The sequence below is a fragment of the Vicugna pacos genome, chromosome 12 (assembly GCF_048564905.1).
Source record: "Vicugna pacos chromosome 12, VicPac4, whole genome shotgun sequence".
Taxonomy (NCBI): Eukaryota; Metazoa; Chordata; class Mammalia; order Artiodactyla; family Camelidae; genus Vicugna; species Vicugna pacos.
This window is the reverse complement of record NC_132998.1, coordinates 33,542,541-33,559,774: the sequence shown is the minus strand read 5'-3', so window position 1 is coordinate 33,559,774 and position 17,234 is coordinate 33,542,541. Positions and strand designations below refer to the sequence as shown.

Below are 17,234 nucleotides of genomic sequence, written 5' to 3'. Positions count from 1 at the left end.
ATGCAGCTCCCAGGGTTTGAAAACAAGTCATCTTGGGAATGTATCCACCCTTTCAATTAGCAAAAATCATCACGGAACCATGATTGATTAGTTCTGTGCTATTCTTAAATATGCTATTCAGTTCAGCCCAGTGGTGCAAGGAGAATTACTCACATTTTACTGGAAGATGTAGGAATCTGGAGAGGCAGTCCCTTTTCTTATTTTGTATTACCCTCTTCATTAACTTACCTACCTCCTTGCTCCTCTGTGGAAAGGAGAAAATAAGACTAGACGATAAAAACTGTAAATAATTACTTCAAGTTTCTCTACTGTTTCAAATATTACATTCACAAGCCCACAGCATATTGTCAGCTAAATGGAACTACTGGTATTGGGGTTCTACCTTGGCTTACTCTTGGCTATTCAGGTTTCATTCTTACTAACACAAGTGGTGGTAGAAGAATCAAATTTATACTTGAAATCAAAACACAGAACTTTTAGCAACAAATGTATCTGCCTAGCCGGTTTTATTTAGGTTGATATTAAAGATTAATTTCCATACCTCAGCATAGACCTCCATGGTGGCATAAATCTTGACCCAAGTGAGTGCTGGAATAGAATTGTTAATTCCCTAACAGTTGGTGAAAATCACCTCCAGACACGCGGGCAGTCAGGGAGTGGACAGTAGACAGAAAACAATGGCTAATAAATAAATCTTCAGAAGAATCCAGTTTTCAGGGATGCATTTGTGTGCTGAGTGAACAGTGTTCCATTGCCTTAGGGACCATATCATAACTAAAATTGGGAATTCTATCCATTGCCTGTATATTTCCTTGAAACCTTTCCTATTGTCTATCCTCAAAGCAGTATTATTTTACCAATTCATTTCCCTCTCACCTCCTCTGAGCAGTCTAGATGTTCAAATCAGTCTTCCTGCGTTTCGTCTTTTCCTGAATTTATCAGTTCTATGAAACCCCACTCAAAAATGAAATAGCTTTATGTTGGGCTGACCTAGTTCTATTTATTCCTTTTATTTAATATGCATTTATATGTTGTGCAATTTTGCTATTAATATGGTAGGATATCAATTTCTGCCCCTGATAACTGAATGAGGTAATTTGTGCAGAATTGCTTAGCAATACTAAGTACATGGTTACAAAGCCAGTACATGACATCTGTTGTTAGGCTTCTATTCCTGTAAACATATTCAAATACACTGTAAGAAAACTGAAGAAATCCACTTTACACAAGAACTTTTGGATGAGCCCATGATTTTTCCTACTCAGAGTCAGGTAAACAAAATCATATTTTTTTGTTTTTATTGCATTTGATTTTTATTGCACTCTTGGACTTTATCATACACGCTCTCTCTAGTCTTCTAGCGGTTATTTTCGTCATCAGCACCACCATGATAACTGTATCTCAGAAAAACACCAACAATATTCCCAGAGTACTACATTTTATAAGGCACCTCTTCTTATGTTTTCTTCTTTCCACAACCCTCTGAGTACAGAGGAAACAAATCATGTGGCTAGTGTGGGATAGAGCTGAGGTTCAGAGTCTAATTCACAATGATAAATGGAAGATTGGGGCAATTATTAGTATTGCAGAGGATTTTTAATAACACCTGCAAACATGTCCCATCTTTAGAGAACAAATCTTGGAAAAGACTTTTTTGAACTAATCATTGATTGAGCCTGACCTTAAGGAATGTAGACATTCTTGCCTGTGTTTCTTCCCCTTTCACCTTCCGTTGGTGACCTTGGAAAGGGCTCTCAGATACTGGTTTCCAGCTGCCCCCAAGCTCTTCTAGCAGGCAGAAAGGCAAGCAGGGATTTGGGGTGCAGTGCTAGGAATATTTGCTTTTTCATCAGGATTGTAATATGGCAGTGCCAGAAATATGGCAGGTCATGACATTTCTTAAAACTTCATTTTTTTAAGAGCAGTTTTAGGTTTACAGCAAAATTGAAAGGAAGGTACAGAGATTTCCCATATAGCCCCTGCTCCACACATGCATAGCCTCTCCCACTATCAATTTCACTTACCAGAACAATACACTTGTTACCAAGGATGAACCTATACCAACACACCATAAAAACCCAAAGTCCATAGTTTACCTTAGGGTTCAACTCTTGGTGTTCTACATTCAGTGAGTTTGGACAAATGTATAATGACATGTATCCGTCATTATACTGTCACACAGAGTATTTATATTGCCCTAAAAATCCTCTGTGCTCTGCCTATTCCTCTCTCCCCCAACCCCGTTCCACCCCTGGCAACCACTGATCTTTTTGCTATGTCTATATTTTTTTGCCTTTTTCAGAACACCACATAAGTTGGAAACAAACAGCGTAGAGCCTTTTCAGATTGGCTTCTTTCACTTAGTAATATGTGTTTGAGGTTCCTCCATGTCTTTTCCTGGCTAGATAGCTCATTTCTTTTTAGCGCTGAATAATATGCCATTGTCTGGATGTACCACAGTTGACTGACCCATTTACCTTCTTAAGGATATCTTGGTTGCTCAGGTCATGGAATTTGATAAGGAAAAACTCCTGGGGATGAGCAAGTTCTGCTCATTAATGTTTCTAACACGGCAACGTGACTTGACTCCACGCAAATATGTCTAACAGCTTTAGAGCTGAGGAAGAGATGGATGGGATGTGGTTTTTACAAATGATCTGTGTTGCTGGGTGGGATGAGAAATGGGAATATGCCAGGTCTTATTTAAACAACAGTTCGCCAGGTGACAAAGAATTAAGACAGCAGGAAGGGCTTATCTGTGGGTGCGAGGCTGAGTGCTCAGTCATTGCGGGCACAAGAGGAATGTGGGAACCAGAAGAGGATGATTTCAGTAGAACTGAAGGAGCTATGCCTCCATCGTTATTATTATCAACTAACTAGCATTATTTTTCTATCCTAGATCCCAAATTTGGATGCCACCCTCATCCTTGAAGGGCTTATACCCGAGGTAGATAAACATTGCTGTCTCTGTTCATTGATTTTCCTAAGCATTGACAATATTTGAAGAATACATGTATTTTTGACAGTGAAGGTTTAATCTTTCACATCTCTGTTTTTAATCAAGGAAATATTAGTGTCAAAGTAAATTTTTGTGACTTTGACTATTTTGTTGTGGTGAGAGTGAATAAAAAATTTTGATCACATAAAAAACAAATGACGAAAAGTCTACCAACTAAATATTAAAAATGACCAGTGGAGGTTGGCTTGACAGGTTTGTTTTTATATGCTCAAGCTCTCACTGACTTTTAAGTTCTGAGAGCAGAAACTTTGGGGAATAATGCTGTAGGAGCATCAAAAAACAGAAAAAAGATATTAGAGTTTGTAGAAATGCAGGCCTGCTCATTCCCTGCTACTCACCTCAGATGGTTTTAAACTCTGAAAATGATGCTAGAACAAACAGATCTGCACATAACTAGCTTTAAAACAGGGCCCTGTAACAAGTCAAAATATTCTTACGGGAACAATCGGTAGAGCCTCAAATCCTTTTTGGACTCCAGGAGAGAACGTGTTTTACCTTGCCGTGTGACTGGTAGAGTGTTGAGAATACCTTTTGTATACATGTATTTTTATTTGATTTGTGAAACAGGCCCTTTCCCTTTATAGCCAGAGGAGCCATTCTCAGAAGGCATGCAGGCAATCAAAATATTTTCAAATCCCGAAAGCCAGAGAAACACTAGCTTTCGGTTTATTCACTGGGCTGTGTCTTTCTAAACATTTTCTTTTCTAAACTGGCCCTAAAGGACAGTAAACTAGGCCTCTATTAGGCCTGAGCGAATAAAAAAGTTGAGGATTAAACGGCATTCAGCAGGAATGTCACCCAGATGATGTCTGTCTTAAGATGGATGGTCAGTCAGGTAAGTTGAAACAGAAAAAATAAACAGAGGACCATCACGCTGTGTTTATACAAAACAGCCAAGACTTACTCAGCAACATGCTAATCACAGACTCAACTAGATGTCAAGAAAACACATACAACGGGTTTTCTTTCTTAGTTTTTCCCCCATCCCAGTCTCGTTACTCTGTGTCAGCAGTGTGCTAGGTGTTGATAAGGCAATATAAGCACTGAGGAAATGGATGGATATTTTTTACTGGAAATGTAACTGTTGACATATAAGCAGGTATTAATAACAAGGGGTAGGTTGGAGACCTGTGCTCCACAGAAAGAGAACGAAATGACCTAAGCCAAGCTGGAATTTCAGATCTCTGCTGAATTCAGTATTTTGTAATGACTGTTTCCGTTGCCATTTTATATGCCAAGGGATCAAAACACACGATGTTTGTTAAGTAATTAGCATCAATCAAAAGTTCACAGTTGACAACAAACGGAGACAATCAAATGGTATTATTGGCAAAGAACCCTTTCTGAGAGTTCTAAATGCTGTATTTGACGGCCATTAACAGTAAGTGTTCTAAGAACTGAAATAATGTAGATGGTGTCCAGATAGGGGGAAGTCAACTGTGTTTTGACAGTTCAGCATGGGACTTGTTCAGGGACTTCACCTGTGTGGGATAATTTAAGATGTAGTTGACAAATCCTGACTTCCTTTGAATCATAGAAAATATTTGTGAGTTACTATCAGTTGCTGCAAAGCTAAATTTAAACCCATGCCCTTGGCTTCATGAGATGAAGTATTTCTGTAGGATCTTCATTTTCTTGACGTTATCGTTTCCAGTACAATTTATACTGGCACCTTCATAATTCCCTGATGCTATGGAGCCAGAACAAAACATACTTTGTGGCATCTCTTGTTAGTAGATGTCTTCTGGCCACACATTCATCCACATACATGCCAAGTGGGGTTGGGAAAGTGCAGGTAGAAAGTAGGCTTATCGTATCCCGGAATCCCAAAATGACGGCGTTGTTGCTAAAGCCACTGAGGAAGGTGAGTTGTGCTACCTTTATTGAGCACTTACTATATTCCAGTTTACATATACAAGTCTCCCCCCTCCCCGCTATCTGAAAGTAGGGCATTTCTGTGAAACCTTTTGTAAGCTGAAATGGCATAAAGCAAAGAAGCAATTACCTTAGGACACATCTTGGTAATGGAGGCACAAAATAAATCGAGATGAAGCACAGATGCTCACAGACTCAGTTCAAATCTATCATGGCTCGATGCTGAGATGCTGAGGGTAGTTCCCGGGGAAGGAGCTTGACGGTGTCTTTCTCGTCGCTGGGAGGAGCTGCCTCCAGAACAGCTCACTGCAAAACAAATGCTGACAATCAGGGACACCTGTGAAACCTCTGATTGTCCATAAAACCCCAGAGAAGTAGGCAACACTATCACTACTTTGTAGACAAGAAAACTGAAACTGTGTTTAATGAACTTTCCCGAGGCTACCAGATCAGATTTTTAAATGAGCATTGACTTGAAAGACCATATTCTTCCTATTACACCACAACATGCTATCTGACCACCTTGAGAAGCTGTACCAGTTTGAAATAGAAAAAGAATCAATGGTGTTCATGATCCATCGTTAACAAACACTAAGCCTTGTCACACTGGCTCCTCAGTCCTCTTGGTAACTGAAATTACCAAGCCCGGCAATTCTTATGCCAGCCAGGGAAAGGTAAAGTTAGCTAAAGGAGGAAAAAATAAGAAAGAGAGAATATGAGATTGGTCTACTTGTTGCTGGCTTTTAGAGGACATAAAGGAAGACATGTGTTTCCCTACAACTTTTTTCTGTTTAAAAGATAAGTGGGATGGTCTAGGGTGAAGGGCAAAAAAGAACATTGATGTTGTGAGAATGAGCAAAGGAGAGTTGGTTTGGGGCTTACTACTCCATCTCCCTGGTCATTCCGTCTTTTACTGAATGAGAATATTCTGTTTGGCTTTCAGGCTGGGCTTGTCATGCGAGAAGTGTATGTTAATTTCATATTTTCTAATAACTTTCTTTTGGGGATAAGCATTTTGGTTTTCTGCTGTTTATTATTTCAAAGGCATCTATATGCTAATATGTTTTATGCTAATTATTTTCATGTTTTCCCCTTAGGTTATGCTTCATATCACCCACCAGGGAGGATCATCTCTCATGAAAACTTTCAAATTTGATTTTGAAAATTATTCAGAAAAATTTAAGCCCTGCTATCTCCCAGTGTAGGAAAGAATATGCTCTGGAGAGCCCTGTAATTCAAAGAAAATGGACTCAAATGGATAACATTTGAGTTCTCATGCTACCAAACTCCTCTTGAGAAGAACAGCCAGGTAGGTGAAGCGTTTAACATCATGACATTGAAATGTTGGAAGAATAATTAAAATAAAAATCTAATAATAGGTTTTCAGAAATCACTAAATTACTATTTGATCCAGAGAAGAGAAAGGAAAGGCTGTTTTCATTCTCCGCAGCGTATGAGGTGTGTTAACTGCTTCTATTGCTATGAATACCGTATTTTAATTGTATGTCATCATTTCTTAGTGTCATTTCTAGAAAGTTCATTCTAATAATATTAGGGGCTGAAACTGAGTTTGTGCTAACAGGAAGAATCAGGGAAAAGAGGACTTGCATATAACAAGCTAGCTTGGTGTTTTCTTCCAGTTTTTTTTTTTAATTAGAGATTTTTTTAATGAGTCATAATTTAAAAGTAGGTTGCAATTAAAAAAAAAAGTTTAGCCAAGTCATCTATCTTAAAAACCTTTTTGCAGGCATCTTCTTTTGAAAATAACCAAGGCTTAAAAACTGATTCCTCAGCATGAGGTATTAAAACTTAGATCTCTTCAGAGAGTGTTTTACGTTTCCGTGGGTGAGGAATCGGTCCCCAAGCACTGCAGGAGCCCAAAGAAAAGGCCCCCCATTTCACAGGCCCCTGCAGTGGTCTCTGCCCTGCTCTGTGCTTAAGAGAAGCAAGGAATCAGAAGCCCTGGAGGCTTCACAGCTGACTTCAGTTGGTCTGTGTCCCGCCTCTTCTGGGCCTATTCCTCCCTCCACCTTTGAGGGCTGCACCTGATTTCATCTTTATTAAATGCTTTCACTTTCCGACCTCAACAGTTACTTCACCCTGCAAGAAATACAGCCCAGCTGCTGCTATTCTGCTCTTGCTTCACTTTAATGCCTCTTGAGCTCTAAGACAGCTGTGTCAGTAGGAGAATTCCTTTTCAGGGTCGGAAGAAAGGTCTCCTGCTGGAAGGGGGCCTGACAGGTACGCTAGGCTCTCCTCCGGCAGAAGGGGCTCAGAGTCAGCCTCCCAAAGCCAGGCGAGGACAGGTACCTGGACGACCTGCTCTGGGACTGCCAGCCGGCCTTTCGACACTTGCAGTCACGACCTCTCTCCAAATGGGAAGAATCATTGCTGGGGATACATCTGGTAAATTGGTTAGAACAGAGGATTGTCAGTTAAGGTAAAATAACATTTTGTTGAAACCTGGCTGTGTTTGGTACATTCTGTTGACAGAAAAGACCTGCAATAGTTTATGTGCTAAGCCTTTGTGACCCATCATTACTTTCTTTTCATTCTACCTTGTTGGTGACAGGAACAAAATAGCTACACATTTTCCCTTTTAAAGTTGTGTTTGGGGAAGGAGTCCCTGAGCTAACACATGTGATCTTAATGCAGCCCCAGCGAAGAAGCTTTCTCTCCTTGCTCCTCTCTGAACGTAAGGCAAAGGTAGTTCAAATAGAAAAGCAATTTGCATATAGTCAGGCTCCAAAATGTATTAGGTGTAAGACGAGCCATGCAGTTTGATTAAGGAGGCTACTATGAGTGTATTATTCCCTTCGAGAACTAAATTCCCTGAGGACAGAAAGACAATCTATCAATAATAACTGTTAGCCTGTCATAGCTCTAGCAGGGGGTGCACTTAGTGGACTTGCAGCAAACTTCTGGTGGGCTTGAGCGGCGGAATTGGTTCAGCACAGCTCAGGAAATGCTGCCTGACCTGAGAGGGGGGCACTGCTGGGTTCTGAGCATTGTTAGAAGTACACAGCTTTGAAATAATAGGGACTAGAGTCAGAGAAGCTGAATTTGGGTCTGTCGACTAAAATAAATGTACAGCCTAAAAGTTGAGTTATGTTTTATTTGGTGGGAGGACTCAAGCCAGGATGACAGCCTCTCAGATCGGCCCTGAGGGACAGCTCCAAAGAGGTAGTGGGGGAGGAGCTAGAATACATAGGAGCTTTACAACAAAGACCAGGTAGTTGGAACAATAAAAGGTTACTTGTTATCTAAAGAAAAACAGGCATCTCAAGTTAAAGAATTAAGTGCTTTTCTATGTATGGGAGGAAGCAAACATTTGGGCTCATTGAATTCATTCCTTTGACAAGCACCTCGCTATCTAGGGCCAGTATCTTGTCCTTTATTATTCTGAGTCCCCTCAGGGTGCACCATTGTTAAGTGACTACAAGGCTGGGCTGCAGGCTTTTCTTCGCTTGGGGGTGGCAGCAGCGGCTGATGACTTGATGGTTTCAGCATTCTTTGTTTACTGATACAGTTTGCAGTATTTTTCGTTCACAGGTCCCACATCCATACCTACTAGTTTTCTGACCTGAATGCACTTCTTGGTCTCCCCGAACCTCATTCTTCTCGTGGGTGATATAGGGAGGGGGGAAAAATCACACTTACTTTTTTAAGTTGTTGGCTGCGAGGATTAAGTGAGATAATATATTTACATGGTGCCCACACCTAATAAATGCTCAGTTAATGGTCATTAGTTCCATTATCATCATTATTCTTACTAGGAAATAACACTTTCAGGGTTATTATTAGCATTATCATCATTAATGATATTAATGGTTATATGAAAGGTTCAAAAGTTTTCCTTAGGTTGTGGGAATTCAAAGATGCACACACTGGATACTTTCTTGCTGGGAACACAGGTCCTGTGAAATGAAGGTGTGGACAGGGTCTAGCTTGAAATGATTCACTGGAATCTTCTGGAATCCCAGTGTTTCACTGGAAGCCTTTATGCCATGGCAAAATTTCAGGAAACACTCTTTGAGGAGGGGGGGTCACATCTAAGCTTCTGCACAAGATGAAAAGTTGTAAAAATCCACCAAATGCTACTGCTTGCGTTAAGCAATGTCAAATACTGACTAAGATAGAAAAAAGGTCACTTAGAAGCTTGTATTTTTACCCTCACTACGAAGAATTCAGGTGTCCAGCTAACGAGCTGACTTTTGCACTTGTCTTTTCTGTACGTAAGATTATGAAAAGCCTCTAGTCTTGCTGTTATTGGTGGCCTCGTTGATTATAGGGTACAGTTTGAAATTCCTGAGTCTCATGAGGTGTGGAACTGATCAGAACAAAGGGTTCCAAGAGGAAAACCATCTCGCTGGCTGAAAAGCCCTACTGAGCTGCCAGGCCATCCTCACGGACCCAGAACATCATCTGAAAGCATGCAGTAGGGTCTCAGGCCAGGAAAAAGTTTCAGCCCTGCTGCTAAACTGGAGAAGAGTAAATAGGCTTGTGCTGGTGTCCAAAACACAAGGCTGTTCCCAGACAGAAAAGGCAGGTGTTAATTAACCACTGCAGAGTTAGAATGGCTCGTGCCATTCTGCATTGAATAGTCAGCTTTGACTTCTGATTGTATGCCAAACAGGGAACAAACAAACCCAGTGTACTTGCTAACAAAGGTTCTTATTGCATACAAGTCACATTTAAGGTAAAAGAGGAATCTTTTTGTGTGTATGTGGGTATGTGTAATCATAGCAGAGCCTTCACTGAAACGATCTCGAGTGTATATTTGTATGTTTTATTTAATTTTCTTCCTTTCCTGTGGCGTTCCCTCTTTCATGAAGCCATCCCTCAAAGTAAATGCTGATAAGAAATTAACATCCACACCCTGGTATACTTCAAGGTGTTTCATTTTAAATATTCACACTTGGATTAAAGTGTAGCATCATTTATTTACCTTTCACAATGCTTACCATATTGTAGAGGCTAAATACATAGCAATTAAAATAAACTAACCTTACTAGAACTATAGTGATACTTTCCTAGATTTTATTTCCATTCTGTCATTCTTAAATTGGTCTAATTTCTCCTTAAATGGCAGGATTTGGGATCGTTCACAGTCACAAATGAGAGAACAAAATAAGAGAAAGGCAGTCTTATAAATGAAAAATCTCTCTTATCTATTGGTCTTGCCTCCCAGACTGTCTGTCTGTCTCTGGAAAGCAAAGTCAATAAAAATGATAAGAGCTGGCATCTCACAAATGTACACCCTTAAACCATGAAGCAGTAATGCTGTGCAGGGAATATTTTTCTGACCTTTTCAAATTGCATCCAACTGTCTCGGGAATTTCTCAGTGACTAGAGGTAATAAGGTTCAATCCGTTTTACTGGCTGGCTTCAAATTTAGTTCCCCCGAATCTCTAACTTATCTATTCTTTGCATCTTAGCTCTGGCATCCATTCAGCACAGAAATCCATGCATCTCATCTTTTTTCCCTTCCTCAGGTTTTGCTAAAGGATCACACTGTGGAGCTACAACCATGACCACTCTCCACTTATGGCCCCTTAAAGAACAAAATAGTAGCATGGGGAAGGGTGGTAGATGTGATGTCTTGAGAAGCCCTTGTTGAATTTAATTAGCTTGTAGATTTCATCTCCATGTTAACATCTCAGTTTTTACCTATGTGATTTATGCCCAAGTAATCTTCATTAGATAAAACTTTTTTCACCTTAACTATATCACAGACACACTGTAGAATATTGAAGGGGCAAAAATAGAGGAATCTCTTTTGTGTTAAATTGATTTTGGTTTTTCTTCTGTGAGTCCAAATGCAATGAACACACTCCCCGGATAAGGATGGGAGTCATCCGAGTGTGACTTGCTAAAAGGCAGCTGGGTGGCCCCATTCTTCACCGTGTTCCCTGAAGGAGAACAGAAAATAGAAGCTGGGGACACATTTCTTGACCTCATGAACATGTTGGATGTCTGAAAGCCTTGACGAGGAGTTAAAAGCTTGTCTTTTCATATTTAGAGCATTTCTGTACTGAATATGCTGCAGGGGAGATGATAGCATTGTTTTCTTATTTGTAGGAAACACCAAGTTCAACACACACATGCTCGTTCTGTTGCTCCCACCCATCGCCTTTGCACTGCCTTCTGCAGCCCTGATTAGAATCTTGGCTGTAAGTTCCTGTAGTCAGTAGAGCTTAGAGCCTCTTTCTGGAGCCTCTCTGTTCATGGGCAAACAGCCACGAAGAGGAGGAACTCTTTTTGAAGTTGCCCTTCTACAAGTCTGTATTTGCTTGTACAGTAATTGTCAAGTTTGATCATCATAAGATATTTGGCTTTATAAAAAATGAGATTATTTCAAACAACTCTATTCAGAAAATAGGTTTCGAGGGAAGAGGATAAAGAGCAGACATTGTTTTATTCAATTATTTATTGTTTATTCAAAACAATGTATTTTTTTCTTAAAAGAAACAGAATATACTTATGCCAAAACTCATCTTCTTAATATAGCTCATCTTTTCCATTTTAAAAAATAAAAATAATGGTGTTGATGAAAGTTAAGAGGAAACAAAATATGTTTAAGGATATGTGTGTTTTTTGAAGTTGCTATTTTGTCATTTGAAATTCAGTTCCTCTTGACAGTAGAGTCATGGTCCTGATTTTGCCCGCTTACAACCTGGGTATGGTTAGCTGGTAGCTTTGTTTATTTTTAGTAGAGATGAGGCATTTGGGCAGTTTTGCATAAACAGATAACCCAATATTTGCAATACAGCATAATGGTTTTTATCACTAGCCAGAGAAGAGTGAGACTTTCAGATAAGGTGACTGGAGCAGGTCTGTTCCTTGAATAGAGCTGCAGCACCCCTGACGGGTTGTTAACGCCTGTGTGGCCAGGTGTATGACTGCATGGACATGTGCAGCCACGTGTGACAAGCATGCACTCACTTGAAATTGGGATTGAAAGGCAACAATTCCAAAACCAAGGGATTCCAGTTTCTCCCTGGAGATGTCATCTCAGTAAATTAGAAACTCGGCCATACCTATGACACCTTTCAAAACAGAGTGGCTTAGCCAACCAGCTCTGATTATACATTTAGTGCCTCCTCTTTCCTATTTCTGAGATAAATCATCTCTCCTCCCCTTCAGGGCCGGGAGGTAAAACAAAATCAATGTTCAGCCCTTCCACTGACAATGTAAAGTGGTTTGAATCTGGTGGGAGAAAGGAATGAGTGGTGCCGGGATCTATTTGTAATGTGCTGTTTTGCCTTGCTGGGTGTTCTCAGCATTTGGGGCATGCTTCGGGAGCTAATCAGGAACTTCCAGGTGCAGAGGCAAAGGGAGAATGAGAAGCGTCATTAGCAGTGCTGTGAGTCCTGATGGTTGCTGCTCGTTGGATGACTGCCATTTACCGGGTAGAACATCCACATCTCACATAGCCTCCCTCCATCTTCACGGAAGCCCCATAAGACAGGTACAGCTGTCTTTGATTCACTGGGGCAGAAAGTGACGCTTGGTATGGTTACAGCTGAGTTTGTGTGTTAGTGGCGGGCGATGTGTGAGGAAAATTCTTTTTACAGAGAACGGAAGAAGATAATTCACTGACTGAACTCAGTGAGTGTAGGACATTTTCTCCTCCTCTTTCTTCCCCTCCTCCACCACCTCCTTCTCTTTTCATCTTCCTACTTTGCTTCCTCTTCTCCTGTTCTTGTCTCAGAGAGAGTGAAATGAAGCTGAATATTAAAGCTCCGTCTTCCGCAAGATGGCTGTCCTTCTCTCAGTTGTCCTGGAGGTGCTTTCAGTAGAGTTACGTATTGATTTTGAAAGTCTGACGAGGGCCAAGAGTTCTGGCTAATGGCTTCTAGTGTCTAAACTAAGGTAATTTTTATTACCTGAAAATAATAGCACCAAAGCAGAAGATGGTATTATGTGCTGTCCTCACAAGCTCACATTCAACACTGCCTCACGTCTCTTTTCGTCTGTGTTAATGGTTTACTGGGATGAAAAAGTGGACTGAGGAAAGCGATGTTCAAAGGGATTTTTGTGAGTAACCCAGGAGAGCCTACTTCTGTAAATATAGTATTTCGAAATCAGGGTAGCTAGGAAATTAAATTCCTCCAAATAGATCACTAAGATCCTTTTTCTTCTTCTCTTTGCATCACATCTCAATATTACAGAAATAAGCATGCTTGATTGCCAAGGCAGGCTTGTTATGGTGGCCTTAGCTCAATGAAGATACCAATGTGTGAGGATTCAGTTTCACCCTTAGAGTGATGCCTGACATACGTCAGTGTGTTTCTCAGTAAAGGGCCTTGGTAATTTCTTCTGGGTAAACTGGGCTTGATTGCCACAGCCCCACTTAGTCTCTGATGCCGAGGCCAGCAGCTTCATGGGGGTTTCATTTGTTCCCAGCATATCAGAAGACAGACAATATATTAAAATCTAAGCAGAGTGGGAGCATCTCAAAAGCTCTGTCACCAGTGTCCCCTGCAAATTTATTTCTTCCTAGAGTGAATATTCTGAAGTTTGGGTCTGCATCTCACTTGAAATAAATAATCCCCTTTAAACATTTTCAAATAGAACTACACAGGAAAGGCAGCATGACTTTAGATGGAAATAAGATTTCAAGATCCCCTCCCTCTCTCTCTGAGGGCTCTTGAATGTGCATGTGATCCCAGTACAGAGTTCTTCCAGGAAAGCTTTTATGTTTTGCAGAAGGCCCCTTCACTTCCCACTATCACCCTTATTGGGAATAAACTCAAAATAATATAAACAAACGAGTAGATTGTTCTGAAATGGTCTGTCACACACAGTTCATCTTCAACACTTCGCTTTCCATTACTGCTGAAAGAGGGAAGGTGACAGCATCACTTTTAAATCCGTGGGTTTAGTCGTGGGCACCTGCCTGTGCTTCTGTGATATACAGGCAATCTCTACTTGTGTCCGGGTTGCAGCAGTTTGTATTCCTTAATTGGAACCCCACTGATACCCTGTGGGATTTCCTCTCCTTGGCAAGGCAGTATATCCATATAGACATAGAGCATAGCCACCGTGGCCTACTGTAATATTATAGTCAGAAATATCAACACTGGGATCAAAATTAAACCAACACCTAGGCTAATGGAGATTCTAGACTGCCTTGTGATATGATTAGGAACTCACCATTTTCCTCAGTGTTTATCTTTGGACTTAAAGCATATCCAATTTGAATTTCTGCTGACATGACTTTATCAGGATGTTTCCTCTTCTGTTTTAATTCCTCATTGCATTGCTTCCAGAAGTGAGGGGCTGACTGGTAAAATTACTGACAGTTACACATGACAAACAAACACAAGAGGTCTGAGCTCTCTAAATAGAAATGATACTGTTTTATTATACCTTCTGCCTTTTTAGGTGAATAAATACTACATCACCAACTTTATGAAAATGCCTGGAAAGCCTTAATTTTTACTAAAGTTAAGTTAATTAAAATGAAATTAACAAGTAAATCCTCTTTATCTTAACTTTCATTGTCAGGACAGGATTCGTTACCTTGGACATCAGAGGGCCACGCCATTGTCTTTATTTATGGTTACATCATTTGCATTTGCTTCTCCTTTCTGCTATTTTTATTTTTGTCATCTGAGTCCATGAAAACTTAATCATGAACCTTCTAATTTTCCTTAAAAAAATGTTGATTTATCAAACTGGCTGCAGAAAAAGATCATCAATCTGACATTGTACGTTAATGGTAGGGAAAAAATACATTCATAATTAGAAGAGAAAAGGACTTTCCTTGTTCATTCTGGTTGATAATGAAAAGCCCCTCACCAAAGTGTCTTAGAAAATAATGCATTCAGACTGAGTCGAATTACGCCAGCAGATTCTATTTATCTGTAGCTTAAAAAGCAGCTGCGTTTTTGTAAAAAGCAATGAATGTGGCAGTCCTACTTAAAGGTAGGAGAGAAAGAACACCCCTTGTTTTGTAATAAGGGATTTTCCATTTAAAAGAGCGAGCGATGTTGTTGTATGAAGTACGACCATTACAGTCTGTGTGCTCTATCTCACCCACCAGGAGGCTAATAATGGAGGGGCCAGAAAAGAGGCCGGTGCTACAGGGTTATCTCGCAGCCTCAGATGCTGGATAAGTTGGGGGAGACAGAATCGCTTTTGGGTGACATTCAGAACGGCTGGAGTGATTATTTGGAAGAGATAAGCCTACCTATTCTTTTCCAAGGTAAACAGTTCATTTCATCTGTCGGCCACCTGTTTTATTACCAAATTATGTGGATATAAAGAGATCTATAAAGTTTGCTTTTAAAAAAATTCTTTCAGGTGCGTGACTATTCCCCCAGCCTGCCCATCCCGATGAATTCTTAGCAGCCTGCCCGAGACAAAGGATGCGCTCAGAGCCCCACCACACCTGGAGCCACGCTTTGAAGGATCTGCCAAGCTCACTTTTAATCGGGAGAACGAAATTACCCACATGGAGTCAGCAGAAAATGAGAAAGTAGAGCTCGTGCTGCGAATCATTCCAGCAAGTGCCAAGGGGCTAGTTGAGGAATGGCTTCGTGAGGTGAATATCTTTAGCTTGTACTTAGGGTTTGGCTAGCGTATAATCATTTTCTCTTTTAGGAGCGATGACGATCATAAGTGTCTTTCCCAACTCAAGAGCACCCCGGGCATGTGTCGGGCCGTTGTCAGACTCGGTATCCGTCTTGTCCTTGTTATTATTTACTGTGACTAATTTGACACTTGCAAATACGCAACGTTCCACCGAGGCGGGGTCTCTCGGAGCCTGGGACCGGGGGGAGCCGCGTGTGTCTGTGTGCCTGGCCGTGAGTGCGTGTCGGTCACTCCTGTCTGTGTGCTGTGCGCCCTTGTTCTCGTCTCCTCTCTGTTGTGCACGTAGCCGGGGAGGGCTGGCCAACCACTGTGTTCTCAGATGTGGTTCGAGGCTTTCATTTGATTTTTGGACCAGGAAGAAAAGAATGTGTCACATCGTGATTAATGGTCAATCTGAATTTTCAATTCATACGAAGGGAGAAGGGGGAGGAGGCTATGAGCCCAGTGATGAGACTAACCTTTTCCCTTTGGGAAGAGCATGATTCAAATTAAACAGCACTTTCAGTGTGAAATTAGTTTGAAGGCCTCTCCCTCGCTCCCTTTTTTTTGGTCCCTCATTTAACTCTTTGATGGGCAGCTCTTTCAGAGAGGATCCCTTCCTGCCTGAGTCTGTTCCCAGCAGCAGCCTATGGCTCCTCTTCCTTTGTTCTGGTTTTCTAAAGACTGGGTCCAAAACCCAAGGACAGAATATTTGGCTATTTTCAAAGCTCCATTATTTACAAGATGCCATTCTCCCTAAAACATGTTGTTTCTTTACGTCACGAACTGACCTCTCAAACAAGCAAATAACATTCTTCTTTTAAGGATAACTTTGCCAGGGAGAGGGGAGAGCGGTCCTTTTGAAAGACCCCTCGAGTGCCCTCTGCTTTGCGCCAGTCTTCGCTGGCCAGGGGGCCAGTGAGGAAGAGCGGCGACCAGAAAGCCCAAGTTCCCTCTCAGGGGGCCTCTGGTTCCCCACACGGCTGAGGCACGGGATCGCCAGGCCAACCTGCAGCAACGCAGGCTTCAGGCAAGGATGTGCCTGGACACTTTGAAACCACCTTGCAGTACTTCCTGGTCCAAGGACTCAGGCCCAAACGTGTAGAAATAAGTGCTGTCTGTGGAAACACTGGGCTGCTTGCCCACCTGCACATCCTGGCTGCCCCCGTCAGGCCCACCAGGATGTAACCTGTGACTGATTCGCTTTCTGGAGTTTGGTGGCTTGTTGGGGAAGGGATAGTATTGAAAAGGCTAAGAGACAGGGATTTTGTTGCAATGTATTTTCAAAGGGAAAATCTGAGAGCTTTGAAATTCCTTTCCTAAAGGAAGGAGAGGTGTGCTGGAGGAGGCTGGGGAGGTGAGGCAGCTGGGGGTGGAGGTCAAGGTGGAATGGGGGGGCAGGTGGAGGAAGAGGAGCAGCTGTGTTTATTTTAATACATATCATTTAACCCTCACCTAGAAACAAATTGGAGAGGTTTGGGAGTGCATTAATCTGGACCCAATTAGCATGTCTTTCTCCTTCAAAAGTGCAACCTGAGACTAATGAATATAAACTAGAGTTTCAGATGTCGTGCTTAAATCATTTGCATGTTTCATGCATGATAACTGAATTTATGTCTGCACTTCCTTTCACTTAACTATTTCCAGTCTCCTCCTGGTGAGTCACATGAAGCAGGATTTCGTTATCCTGGGTGGGAAGAACTTGCCTAGACTTTACTCCTAATGAGAAACTTGAGTGCTTGTTTCTTCTATTTGAATT

At 41.3% G+C, this 17,234-nt stretch overlaps 1 long non-coding RNA gene across 7 annotated transcripts in view; it reads left to right on the top strand.

Moving 5' to 3' along the window:
• The window catches only part of LOC107034552 (uncharacterized), a 91,110-nt gene that overhangs the window by 71,791 nt on the left and 2,085 nt on the right, over positions 1-17,234 (top strand). For 4 of the 7 annotated variants that reach the window (XR_012078495.1, XR_012078498.1, XR_012078493.1 and 1 more), the window contains 5 exons: positions 2,900-2,947; positions 5,992-6,203; positions 14,408-14,621; positions 14,946-15,107; positions 15,206-15,446. This is a non-coding gene — a long non-coding RNA (uncharacterized lncRNA). The remainder of the gene's footprint in view (positions 1-2,899; positions 2,948-5,991; positions 6,204-14,407; positions 14,622-14,945; positions 15,108-15,205; positions 15,447-17,234) is intronic. The other 3 variants (XR_012078497.1, XR_012078496.1, XR_012078499.1) reach the window with 3 other exon arrangements.